The 14,128-nt window shown below is 39.0% G+C and overlaps 1 protein-coding gene across 1 annotated transcript in view; it reads right to left on the minus strand.

Moving 5' to 3' along the window:
- Positions 1-10,832: 10,832 nt before the first annotated feature.
- Positions 10,833-14,128, minus strand: part of tsnare1 (T-SNARE Domain Containing 1) — a 169,999-nt gene continuing 166,703 nt past the window's right edge. Inside the window, exon 12 of the mRNA XM_077214209.1 lies at positions 10,833-11,253. The gene's annotated coding sequence lies outside the window, so the exon portion shown is untranslated. The remainder of the gene's footprint in view (positions 11,254-14,128) is intronic.

The raw sequence follows: 14,128 nt of genomic DNA on the forward strand, positions 1-14,128 counted from the left end.
TTTTTCATCGTCTCTCCAGGAACACGTGCAACACGTACGACAGGTGCTTCAGAGGTTGTTAGAGAATGGGCTTTTTGTCAAGGCGGAGAAATGCGTGTTTCATGCACAGTCTGTTCCTTTCCTAGGTCACATCATCTCGGTTGAGGGAATGCGCATGGATCCTGACAAGGTTAAGGCTGTGGTAAATTGGCCAAGTCCTGATTCCCGTAAGGCCCTACTGAGGTTTCTGGGGTTCGCCAATTTTTACCGGCGTTTTATTCGCAATTTCAGCCGACTAGCCGCGCCTCTGACTGCCTTGACCTCCCCCAGAACGACGTTCAGGTGGTCAGACGCAGCAGAAGCTGCGTTTGCCAAACTGAAGAGCTGCTTTGTTTCAGCTCCCATCCTGATAACCCCTGATCCATCACGTCAGTTCGTGGTGGAGGTCGATGCGTCAGAGGTGGGGGTAGGTGCAGTGTTATCCCAGCGCTCTCCTTCAGACGACAAGATGCACCCTTGCGCGTTTTTTTCCCATCGTTTGTCACCTGCCGAAAGCAATTATGACATTGGCAACAGAGAGTTGTTGGCAGTCAAGTTAGCATTGGAAGAGTGGCGCCACTGGTTAGAAGGGTCGGGGGTACCTTTTATCGTCTGGACCGATCACAAGAATTTGGAATACATTCGTACGGCTAAAAGACTCAATTCCAGGCAGGCTCGGTGGGCTCTTTTTTTCGGACGTTTTGACTTTACTCTCTCGTACCGCCCGGGTTCTAAAAACATCAAACCCGATTCTTTATCGCGCATTTTTGACCGTTCCGATCACCCGTCTACTCCCGAGTGCATTTTACCTGAGAATCTATTCATCTCTACACTCACATGGGAGGTCGAATCGAAGGTCAAGAAGGCCTTAGAAGGGGTAACGCCTCCGACTCGTTGCCCACCGAACCGGTTGTTTGTGCCGGAGAGTTTACGGTCCAGCGTTATTCAGTGGGGTCACTGTTCCAATGTGGCTTGTCACCCAGGAGTCAATCGTACTATGTTTTTAGTCAAGCAACGATTCTGGTGGCCTCTCATGGCTTGTGATGTTCGCAATTTTGTATTGGCTTGCTCAGTTTGTGCCACAGGTAAGACTTCCAATCGATCTCCGGACGGGTTACTCCAACCGCTGCCGGTGCCTTCGAGACCCTGGTCCCATATCGCACTAGATTTTATTACCGCCCTCCCACCCTCCCAGGGTCACACGGTAGTTTTGACCGTGGTGGACCGGTTCTCGAAGGCGGCCCATTTCATTCCCTTGCCCAAATTACCCTCAGCCAAGGAGACAGCGGTCACTGTCGTTGACCACGTCTTTCGGATTCATGGCCTCCCGACAGACGTGGTTTCTGACAGAGGACCCCAATTTGTATCCAAATTTTGGAGAGAGTTTTGTAAACTTCTGGGGGCGACTGTGAGTCTGTCCTCTGGGTTCCATCCCCAGAGCAATGGTCAAACTGAGCGCGCCAACCAGGATTTGGAACGAATGTTGCGATGTTTAGTGTCCAAGAATCCTTCCTCGTGGAGTCAGCAACTTTCTATGGTGGAGTACGCCCACAATACGTTGCCAGTGTCATCCACGGGCCTATCACCATTTGAGTGTAGCGTAGGTTACCAGCCACCAATTTTTCCTAGTCTGGAATCCGAAGTCGCGGTCCCCTCCGCCCACGCCTTCGTCCAGAGGTGTCATCGCACTTGGACGAGAGCCCGTGAGACTCTACTCCAAGTGGGGGCGCGCACCAAGGCCAAAGCCGATCGCCACCGGCGGAAGCCTCCCGTATACGTCGTCGGTTCTAAAGTGTGGCTTTCTACCAAGGATATTCCTCTCCGTTCCGTTTCGAATAAACTTGCACCTAAATTCATTGGCCCGTTTGCTGTCACTAAAATCATTAGTCCGGTGACAGTCCGCCTGAATCTTTCTCCAGTGTACAGGAGAATCCATCCCGTCTTTCATGTTTCCAAAATTAAACCCGTCTTTTATGCTCGCATTAATCCGCCAGTCCTGGTTCCCCCCCCGCCGCGCCTCGTAGATGGGGAATCCACATATTCGGTTAATCGTATTCTGGACTCGAGACGGAGGGGACGCGGATTACAGTACTTGGTGGACTGGGAAGGTTACGGTCCGGAGGAGAGAAGTTGGGTGCCAGCTAGAGACATTCTGGATCACTCCCTTATCGATGATTACAATCGACAGGTAAGGGAGTCTGGGAACGCCAGGAGGCGTTCCTAGGGAAGGGGGTACTGTCACGGTTGGTAAATCCTATGTCTCATTCATGTCTCGTGTTTCTGTTGTTACATATGTGTGTGTGCTGATTAGAGGGGCGTGGCTGCTCATCAGAGCTCATTCAGTAATCACTCATCACCAGCTGCAGTCTATCATCCCGGTCTATTTAATCTCACCCATTTCTCATCTCCATTGTCAGATCGTTGTTTGTGATGTCCGGTGTTTGATCCCTCTTCGTTCCAGTATCCTTCGTTGTTCCTGTCTGTTCCCTGTGGATGTTCTGGATTCGTCTTGTTGATCGTCACCTCACTTCACCTGCACTGTATCCATCTGACCATCGAGTCCCTGCGCCACTTACCTGCCTGTCTGTGAACCACGTACTGAGTTTTCAACCTTGCCTGTCTGTGAACCACGTACTGAGTTTTCAATAAATATTGTTACTTGCAATTGCTTCCGTAGTAATTACGTTACAGGGACGTGGTTGCAATCTTCTTGCAGCCGGGTCTAACTGGGCCTGACAGTTTTCTTTTTCAGAACATGCACAGAGAGGTGCAGTATGAATGAGAGGCCTGTATACTGCCTGTCTTTCTCTTTACTGACCGGCCCCTTTAGAATTGGGAACTAGAACAGCTTCACCTGACAACAAACATGCCTCATCAAGTATTATCTTGCCTAAGTTGACATTTGTCTGCAGATTTGTGTTAGGGTTCGTGTAGAGTTTAAATCAACTTCTTCATAATGCTATAAAACATGAAGGAGGCTGTGTCAAGTTAAAGTTGTGTGGTTAATATGCCATGATTTGCTCTGTTGTAAAGACCAGTTTAACTCAACCCTGGCTGGCACTGTTTCAGCAAAGAAACATGTCAGATTCCTTCCTTCCTTCCTTCCTTCGTATTTACGAGTTGAACGCACATGAACGCCATCACAAAGTCGCAAATATGAGTGGGGAAATTAATTTTCTTCCACACCTGCCAATGGCCGGTGACTTAAGAAAATGTAAATACTGTTTAAAAACTGTTTTCACAACAAAAAAAAAAGTTAAAATTCACAATTCTCTATTCCAATTTCGATACGAGAGCTAAAATTACTAGACTTACTGATATAAATTTAAAACATTATTAAAGGGGTGGTTGATTATGATTTATCTTTTTTAACTTTAGTTAGTGTGTAATGTTGCTGACATACTATGTTTAAGCATAAACTTCATCTGCAAAGCTACAATGCTCAAAGTTCACAGCAAAGGGAGAGATTTGCTTTTAAAGAAATCCCTTTTTAAGGACTACAAAAAACGTGATAGGGACTGGCGGTATGGGGGAGCGTTAGGGGGCAATGCCCCCCCAAATGTCTTTTATGCCCCCCAAATTGAATTATGATATAATTTACAAAACAATATCAGTTTAATTTAATTCACATTTCAGTGAGAAATAATAAAAATATATGTCTACAAACTGCTCATCAGCTGAAAATATAATAAAGCCGACCTATAACCAGTGTGGCGCAGTGAGAAAACCCACCTGCCCCCCCCCCCCCCCCAATCAATTGCACGTTAATACATGAATGAAATTACTTTCAGTTGGCGCGAGATTCATGACTGCATTCAAAACAAAGCAAACAGATGAAAACTCATAAACCGTTTTGATAAAGGTAACTACATGATGCTATTTCAATAGTAGGCTACTGTAAACGATTATGTTAGAGCAAAGCAGAATAAAGATGTGTAGCTTTTTTTCTTTCTTCCGCCAGTGAGATAGCAGTTAAACTACTATCCTGTCAGTGAGAGACGGTGTGCATGTTCGTTAGCTTTGTTTATAATAAAGCTGTGGTCAGAGTCGGTCTTGCATTTTTTTGTATAGGCCTATTTAACCCTTATTTAATCAAATTTCTTAAGAGTTGCACGTCTTGCAACAATGTGTAATGGTTTATGTGTTTATTTTATGGGTTGCATCACTTCATGGTAATAACTAACAGAAAAGGCAGTAGCTATAATAAATATAGGATATCTGATATCCGAAAAAAAGTCCCCATACCTAGTGTCCACCCATTGAAAATAATTGCCCCCTGCTGAGCGCAGTCTGAAGCCGGCTCTGGTAGGCTTCCTCCTGGGTTAGTGACAATACAAACCATAACATATACATAAACACCACCCTCATGAACATTCAACAAAGAAGGGTGAGTCCATGTTGAGAAGTAAACAGTACTTTTCAGGCAGGTTTAACTGTAGTTTTCAGGAACTGAAATTCAATAAAGTATAAGTAAATGTAAAATACATGATGTAATAAATTAAACATCCTTATTAATTAATCCTTATTAAAGTTACAAATGTTTTTCAGTCAGGAGCAGTGAGAGATTTTTTCTTTGTCCTTCGTTATTTGATTAACATTAAAAACACAGAGAGCAGCAGGAATATTAGGCTGATGTCACTCTAAGAGCGAATGCACACATCTGACATACTGACACTGTACACATGTGTTTACTTTCTCAACTGTTAACATTCACATAAGACATAACCGACTATGTTTACTAGGATACTCGCTATTTTTTGACAATTTTGTGTGAATTTGTCCACTCAACTCAATTGCAAGAAAACATGAAAGAGAACTCAGTTTTTCAAAAAAAAAAAAAAAAAAAACAGAACAAAAAAAAAGAGAGAAAGAGAGCTTAGTTTAGTATTCACGCGCTGATACTTATAAAGACGTGGCTTTTTGGGTGCTCGCATTGGATGTTTGCTCACATCTTTCCACACAGTAACGAAATGAGGTCCCTTTGTGTCTTCTTTTCATAGCTTAAACTTTCATGTCGATGCAGCGCTGGCCCGTCCACTGTCCCGAGCGTCATTCACATTTGTTCACGTTCATGCATTTTTACAATTTATAAAAATTGTACCTGCAAAATGGCGAGTGACACATTTTCATGTACTCGCCAAAGCCTATAATTACTTGCAAATACAATCAGGATTCTATTCATACTTTACACAGGGGGTACACAGACAACAAATGTAGGTTACTCCGTTTCATAAATAAATAAATAAATAAAATGACTGAAGTGACAGATTGCATTTAATTTTGACAGCGATATTTCAGTGTGATGCCAAAGATGTCATCCCATGTTAGCATAATGATACACTATGAACTCTCGATTGCTAGTTGTCCAGCATGCATAATACTTGCTTTTCTGCTGACATCCTCAAGAGTGATTATGAAAACACCTCTTCCCTGAAATACCTATTTTCGGAGTTATCAAATAATATGTTTGCTGTTTCTTCAAGTGTCTATGAAAAGCTTCTCAGGCATACCTCTTTCAGTTGGTATGTATGATTTTGGGTAATTGGGAGAATGCATTTGTCCTCCACATGGTACATATAGTGGAGGTTTGATGTGGCTTTGTATTTTCAAAGCCTTTTAATGGTGATTCAATGAAAGCGGGCATATTTTATGAGTAAGAACATCAAGTCTATCCTGAAGCGTGTTTTTCCATTCCACTGCAGTACTTTTTTTTATTGTTTTTCAATGTAAACACTTGTTAGTTGGACGTTTTTCGTATCTTTTGCAGCATCTCGTGCATGACACTGAATTCTAAAATCGAGGCGCTCAAGTTAAAAAGTTAATCTTTTAAGACCTTGCACTTTTTTCATTTCACTGACCTGCGCCTTGCATTTTCAACAGCAAAAACATGTTCTGTGTGAACCGGCCCAGACATGCAGAAGAACAAAATCAATCAGAGTCAGACCTAAAATAGAAATGACCAACATGCACTCCAAATCAATCTGTACATCATAACATCTTGCCCATATATTCATGCTTATGGATTGGGATTCCTGACATTTTGGTGCTCTTTAAAAAGCAGCAGTGAGTGAGCAGCCTGGTCAGAGAGAAGTTATGAAGTGGTGGAAGACATTTATCCATATGTCTTGATGCTAAACTGCACCGGCCTATGCGTAAACACTCTCTCTGACTGCACGTGGACAGTTATTTTGTGCGATCAATGCCAGCTAGAGGCATTTTATAAATCATCGATAACAAACACACCTCCGTTCTCCTTCTTATTCCATTCTGTATCTGTCATGAGCAAATTTGCCCATTGCCTAAGCAGTGGAGACAGTGTTGCGTTATTGACCACTCTGTCTGCATTTATGCGTGTGTAAGTGACTGCCATCATGATGGAAGCTTTAATGGAAGTGCAGGGCTGTGACAAATGTTTTCCATTGACATGTTTACTAAATGTCCTTTTATGCAGCTGTAAATATTAAATGCACACTTTGGAAAGATAAATGTGACCGTCTGAGATTGCGTAATCATGTTTATGGATTCACTGGGATTCTGCTTGGTTATATTAGTCTGGGAGACCAGCTTGGAGACCAACTTAAACCATATTAGACTTTTTTTTTTAGGTTAGGAAACCTTTTTTTTTTTATCCCCCAGCATTGTTCCAGCCAAACTTAGCAAATTGCCCGTGGCAGATTATTTTCTAATATTTTCGCTTCCTCCAATGACTTGTTTTGCTAAATGTATTCAAGTCTTGGTAGCTATTGTGATCGCAAACACAGCAATATGTTGCAGAAGCTCGGCCCATTAGAAGGACTTTAATTCTCACTACAGAGGGCTCCTGATTCATGAGGCCTAGAGGAGTAATAACTCAGAGATTTATCCCTTGCTAACAGAGTTGCAAATGGGACAGCCAAGAGAAGCTGATGATGTACTGTTGCTGCCAGTTAGCCAACATTTTACCACCTAAACAAAGATGGATTTAGGAATAATATCATGTTAGCATCTATATTTCTACTATCTCGACCCAAGGGATTTATGCACATGAGGGACAAAATAAAAATTTGTCTCCTTAAAGAGAAGACAAAGACATTTTGGTTTGTTGAATATCTCTGGTGACCAAATAATATTACAAAATTATGTATTTATTTGTTTGTTTATTGTACACATACACTACTGTTAAAAAGTTTGGGGTCAGTAAGATGTAAAAATAATAATAATAATACTTTTATTCAGCAAGGACACATTAAACTAATCAAATTGACAGTAAAGACATGTATAAATTAATGTTACAAAAGATTTCTATTTCTAACAAATGCTGTTCTTTTGAAATTTCTAGTCATCATAGAATCCCCAAAAAAGGCAGGTTTTAGATCATGTAACTGAAGACTGTAGTAATAATGCTGAAAAGACTGCAGTAATAATGCTGAAAATTCATATTTGCTGTCACAGCAATAAATTACATTTTAAAGTATAGTACATTTTCACATTTTACTGTATTAAATAAATGCAGCCTATAGCTAAGCATAATATACTTATATCAAAAACATTAAAATCAAAAATGTTAACAATTTAGTTCAGGGTCCAATTCTCACTATTAACTAGTTGCTTATTAGCACGTATATTACTAGGCTATTGTCAGTTTATTAGTACTTATAAAGGACATATTAATGCCTTATTCTTCATGACCATATTCTACATCCCTTAATCGTTCCTACCTAAATTTAACAACTACCTTACTAAATTTAAATAAGCAACAATTAGGAGTTTATTGAGGCAAAAGTCATAGTAGTTAATTAATTGTGAGAATTGGACCCTAATCTAAAGTGAGACCAAAAATAAATTATCAACCTGGTTGGTACTTTTTTTTGTTGGTCTCCCCAACCTTTTGAGTGGTATACCTGGTTCCCATAATGATTAATTAACATTCTGTTAGGATCATGTTCTGTTCAATGTGTTTGTTTTGGTAATTCTAAGTTGACCTAGTTTCCTCTGTGTCAGTTTCATTCTGTTCACGTGCTGTTTGTTAATTATCTCATTAGTTCCATCGTTTAGTCTGATAAATATATTTTCTCTCTTTTGTTCAGTCCTTAGTCCTGTTTTGCGTTGTTTATGCTAGTGGCTATGTTATCCAATTATCCTCTGGTTATCTCAAAAGTGTTATATAAAGATGGTTGTTATTGTATTTCTATCGTCGTGCACTTCTTTCACCACAGCCACATGTGACACATTCATATATTTAAAACATTTCTCTCTAATTTCTTTGTACCTTTTGGATTAGAATGGTGACAGAAAATAAAGACTAAAGATCTAAAAGCTGCATTGTTGTGCAACATCTCATATATCAATGCAATACATAATTGATTTGTTACAGTTTTCGTACACATTTTTGGTAACTTTTAATTGTTACATTCATACACAGTTTAGGGTACGTTTACATGACAACAATGCTTAAAACTGAGAAGTTTTTACTTTGAGTTTTCTGCATATACAGACGACCTCATTATCAAAATGATCCCCATTCTCACGGATCAATTTTCAAAACCCATTTTCAAAGTTTGCGTTTTCAGCCACCCAAACGGCGTTGTTGTGTAAAAGAACGGCCAAAACGCATAAAAAGTTTTAAGTTTTTAGTTAAAAGCAGTGTTGTGTAAACAGCCCCTTGGCTAACAAGGAACATTATAGCAACATTAAGCTATATGCATGGCTATCATCCAAGCTTTACAAATATCTTACAAATTAGGGTTCTCAGACTCTCAGTGATAACGTTTCTTTCTAACTTAAGCCTAGTTCACACTACATGATTTTATGCCGATTTAAGCCCGATTTGCAAATCGTTGAGCTCGCCGACAGGTCAGGGTGTTATCGCGTGCAAATCGCGGGGGATTAGCGGGCGATGAACGCTCGCCAATCTGTTAGTATGAAAGAGCCAACAACGCATCAAAGACCCTCGCAGACGCGTCGCCGAGCCTAGAAAAATATCTAGCATGCTAGATATCCAGAGCTGTCGCACAACTCAATCTCACTGATGTCATGAGCAACAGCCAATCACAGCAAGGCATGAGTTGAGGTCACCGGGTAAATACGTGATTTTTGCCATCAGCTAAACATAAACATGCAGCTACATCTCCGATAGGCTATAAAACATGCTGTACTCACCTCCAACTCTCTCTGTAGCACAGACCTGTGTGAACCGCACAGTTCAGCCCGACGTTTTAAAATCATGTAGTGTGAACTAGGCTTTAGCAGTAGCAAATGTTAGTTATAATCTGAGAAGGCCTTAATTTAGAACCGTGTGGATTCCCAGTCAACTTAATGGCAGCTAATCAGCTGAATGTATGCAATTTGAAATCTGCCATCTTTTGAATGGTCACCAATGGAGAAAGATTCTATTATCAGCCAAATTGTGTATATAACATCTACAAGCTAACCTGTCAAACTTTGACCCCTTCCTATACAGTATATCCTATATATTCCCTCAGTTTAATTGTAAGAACAAAAAAGAAGCTGAATGCTCGATTGAAAGCTAACCCTTCTCATGTACTTCACATTTATCAACGCATACGGTTAAATAGCTTTTACAGTAATTCATAAACACAGCAGCTAAGCATTAACATTCTGCAGCAGCCATCACTGATGTACCAGACGAAATTTCTATGACAGAAAAAGCTATAACTATACCCCATTCAAATTGCACGTTGACTTTCTCTGCTCACAACAGAGATCATCCGACAGTGAAGATAATCACTCTGAGAGGGAAGCATAGTGAGCATGTCGCTGTCTCTGAATGTACAGTGTGCCATGAATTTCCTGTCTCGTATTGATTAGCAGGTGAATGACTGATCCAGTACAAACCTATTATTTCCATTATTTGTATGTCAGTTCTCTTGGCATCAGAATCTATTGAAGTTTTATGAGATTTAAGTGTGTGTGCGAAAGACAGACAGCAAAATGGAGAGATTGATTTTTAAATTGTACTGTTTAATCAAAGCCGGCAAATAAACAATATACGGGTTAGGGTTAGCCTAACCCTAAACCTCAACCTAAATATGAGCAGTGCAATACAACACGATACTGAACATTATAAATATTATTCATTTTGGCAAGAAAGCCTATGATTTTATGGTTATGCAAATGATAACAATAACTCTGTTCTCTCTCAACAGCTGTTCTATAATGGCAGGTTACCTGCTGCATTCAAATGTCAGTTTATAATACCAGTTTTTGGTAAACACAGAGAGAAATTTACAATCTTAAAAGAGAAATGTACACCAATTATGTCTTTCTAACAAACAAATTGCCTTATAAAGAAGGTTCATAAAAAGAATGTCACAATTACAGTTTTTTTTTCACAGATTGCATATTTGCGCCCTAGAAAAATAAATATACACATGTATTTTGAGCACAGTGTAGCAAAAGATCGACATGAGCTGATATGAGAACTAGCATAAAACTGATTCTTGAGACAGGACAAAACAACATTTTGACAAATAAAATCAACATTTGTGCCTTGTAATTAAGGATTTTAACACAAATGTACCATTTCATTTATTGTGCTTATATATTTTTGTCACAACCTTGATATGCTAACAAGTGTTTAGATTATTTCCCCATTTAAGTAAGTCATATTAGTAGCAACACCAAACACGCACACGCACACACCTTAAAAGGATGATCATAGAATAGAGCTGGAAAACTGTTTAAAATTATATGAACTGATACTATCTATGTATCAGTTCATTAATTCATTAAAATTAATGATAGATTTGTCTATTTCTATAACATATTTCACATATTCATATATATATATTCATATATATATATATATATATATATTTTTTTTTTTTTTACATCTTATGGTGTTTACCCAAATTGAATTATAGGCGAGCAAAAGCACAGCCAGTTTTGTCTCAGTACTCAAGAATCAGCGATAAATGACAGACAAGAGATTTTAACATTGGCATAGAAGCCCACAGCAACATTTAGTCTATTTGGATTTTGTTCTTTGATTCGAGTCCATTTTGAAGAGGTAAGGAGCAATTAAATGCACATTACAGTACAAAGCTCTGATTAAAAATCATTAAAAATAGACTCTTTTAATGAACACTCACATTTCCGTACAGGCATACACAGAAAATAAAAACCCCACACAATCAGACAGAAATACAGATATAAATAAGAGGAGAGGGAGTGAGCGCAGGTGGACTACGTACAGACTCTTGTTTTGCCGGGAAATTGGAGTGGAAACAGAGATCTCTGAAAGAATAACAGAAAAAGGTCAAATGTCACAAAGCAGGTCAACACTGGGACAGAATGAAGTACAAATACTGCTTCACCCCCAGCATGATATCTCTAGCCAGTTAAAACATTAACTGGTGTGGAAGCAAATAGCAAATTTTATTATTAAATTGTCCTGAGGTTTGGGGATGTAAATTATGATTAGTGGTCAGACCTAAAGTTTTAATTAAGTGCAAGTCTAAGTTTGGAACAGAAGTGGTTCATTAATCATCCAACTAGGCAATCCATAAAAGGCCAAAGCTCATCACTTTCATCTGAAATTATCTTTATTCAGAGTGCAAACAAGAAAGCTTTAAGTAAATGAGAGTTATGGAGGCATTATTCCCTGTCACTGGATGTTGGGTAGTATCACATGCTTGTTATCCAGCATCAAACGTAAGCTTTCAACTTTTATGGTAGCTACAAAAACCTTTCTTAATTCCTTAATTAATATTGTCTTGCTTTCTAGTGAAAAATCTAAACATAAAAGCAAGATAAAGTTAAAAAAAGATAAAGTATAAAAATACTATATACTCTGCTGGATTTTTCTAAAATGTATTTTATGATTTAAGAGGAAATCATATTTGTCACTGGGATAAGAAAAATAAACAAACGTTTATTTAAAAAAAAAGTTACAGCTGATATTAGGTAAAACAGCACGCTTGCTTTGTGTGATATTTCTTATTTTATTTATTTTAATTCCACATAACTGTTTGTGTTCTCATAATTGTTACTGCCACATTTGGTGATTTTTAAAAACAGCCAGATATGTGTGACTAAGCATCTCGTATGAATTCCAGGAATATTGAGAACAACAAAATAAATGTCAACTGATGATTCTGCCAAAGAGAGGAGGAGGAGGTTTTTAATGTGTGTGTGAATAAGGAAAAAAACAACAACAAGGCGAGGAAGACAGAGAAATGACAGATGAGCATTATGTGAACGTCACGCAAAAAGGTCTCAGAAATGTCCATCAGTCATGTCATTGTCGCCACTGTGTGGGAATCTTGGCTGAGACGATGAGAGACAGAGGGGAAGTAAACAAGCCAGTAAGCGAGGGCAATGGTAAAGGAGTAAAGGGATGAAAGGATGGAGAACTGAGAAAGAAAGAACACCTGCTTTGAAGTGACAGAGATCAGAGAGCAACCTCCACCCAGGCTGTCTCTCTGGCCAAGAAGCTCGCTCTGCTGGGTACGTCCACATCAAAGACTGCTTCACAGCCACCGCGGGGAGGATCTCCCCCAGACACCCAGCTCACAAGTCTCACTCTTCCTCTGTGCCAACTGTGCCACAATACCCATAATACCAGCCTCATACCCTGAGTGAAAATGACATGAGAGGGGAGCTAGAGAGCCTCTAAAGCAACTCACAGGCTTATGAGACAGAGTTGAAGTGATGAGGAATCTTCTAAACATAAGCACAAAAACTGGCAAAACAGAGCAATTGCTGAAGACTAGGGTATATGGGGTCAAAGCTCCCAGGGTAAATGGGCCCGTCTGTGGCTATGCACTGCAAAACTGTCCAGTTCTATGAGGTCATCGCGTGCAAAGAGTAAAGATTGAATTTGAGGTCATTTGAGCACCATCATTTTGAAATGTTGCATAAGAAATATATTTCAAAATAAATAGGTGTCATATGACGCTATTTTAAAAGTTAATTATTTTGTTTATTGGGTGTAATAGAACAGGTTAAGTAAGGGATAACGTACAAACAACCGGCTGGATGTACATTTTCCCAGTTATTACACGGCTACATGCCACTCAAGTAAAGACAAAATATTGTATTAGATCTTTAAACGCAAAACTTCTGTGGAGGAGCAGTGGCATATAAGCGGGAAGTTCAAACTAAAAGGACATTTAAGACATTTAAGTGGTACAGTCATACAATTGCATGGCATTTCATCACAAAAAATAATTATGGGGATAAGAGATATTGATCTGAGATTAAACTGTTTTAAAATGGTTTGATATATTATAATCCATTAGAGTGTACAAAACGAAAGTCGCAAAATGGCAGCAGCTGAATTTGAATGAAATGAGAGAGCGAGTACGCGATATCAGATGACAGAATTAAATAACAGAACATAAAATATTAATTTGACTGAGTTTTAATATTTTATTAGCTCACCAAACGCAAAATTCCTAGCAAGCGTATAGCGCTGCTGAATTCAGTAACCCTGTTTTTTAGCGATTGTTATAGAGGAATGACATACTGCTTGATGACGCAATTGACCAATCAGAATCAAGCATTCCACAGAGCGTGTAATAACATGCTTTAATGTATAAAAACAAAACAAAAAAAAAACATTATTTTTCACTCACTACATTATTGGATCTCCTGTGTTCCCAGTTTGTCTGAAAAGCGCTCATTTCTACAAAGCCCCAACAAAAAGCTCAGAGTGAGAAGGAAAACATAAAAAAAAAACATCATATGACCCCTTTAAAGGGATCATTCTCCCCAAAATTATAAGTCTGTCATCCTTCACTTTATCATATCGATCCAAACCTGTATGACTTCTTCTATGGATCTCAAATAGTCAAAAAATACAAAATATGCAACTAAACCTGCTGCCAAAGAAAGATGCGGAATGCATGCAATTGTTTTATATAAATTGGAAATGAATATATTTCTTGCATGTTTAATTTGGCACAAACTGACTCCAATCACAGCTGAAATTAAAGGCACACTATGTCATTTTTCACCACTAAAGTTTGTTTATTCAGAGTAAATGCGTAGCTTGATGACTCCTTGATTTTGTTGAATCATGGGAGTTGTTGTCTTCACCTCTACAGCCAGTGGAGAATATGACGGGCAGAAATCATATTTATGGATGACCGGTAATGTATACAATATT

The sequence above is a fragment of the Siphateles boraxobius genome, unplaced genomic scaffold (genome assembly GCF_051911475.1).
Source record: "Siphateles boraxobius isolate OS27281-9 unplaced genomic scaffold, OSU_SipBor_1 68, whole genome shotgun sequence".
NCBI lineage: Eukaryota > Metazoa > Chordata > Actinopteri > Cypriniformes > Leuciscidae > Siphateles > Siphateles boraxobius.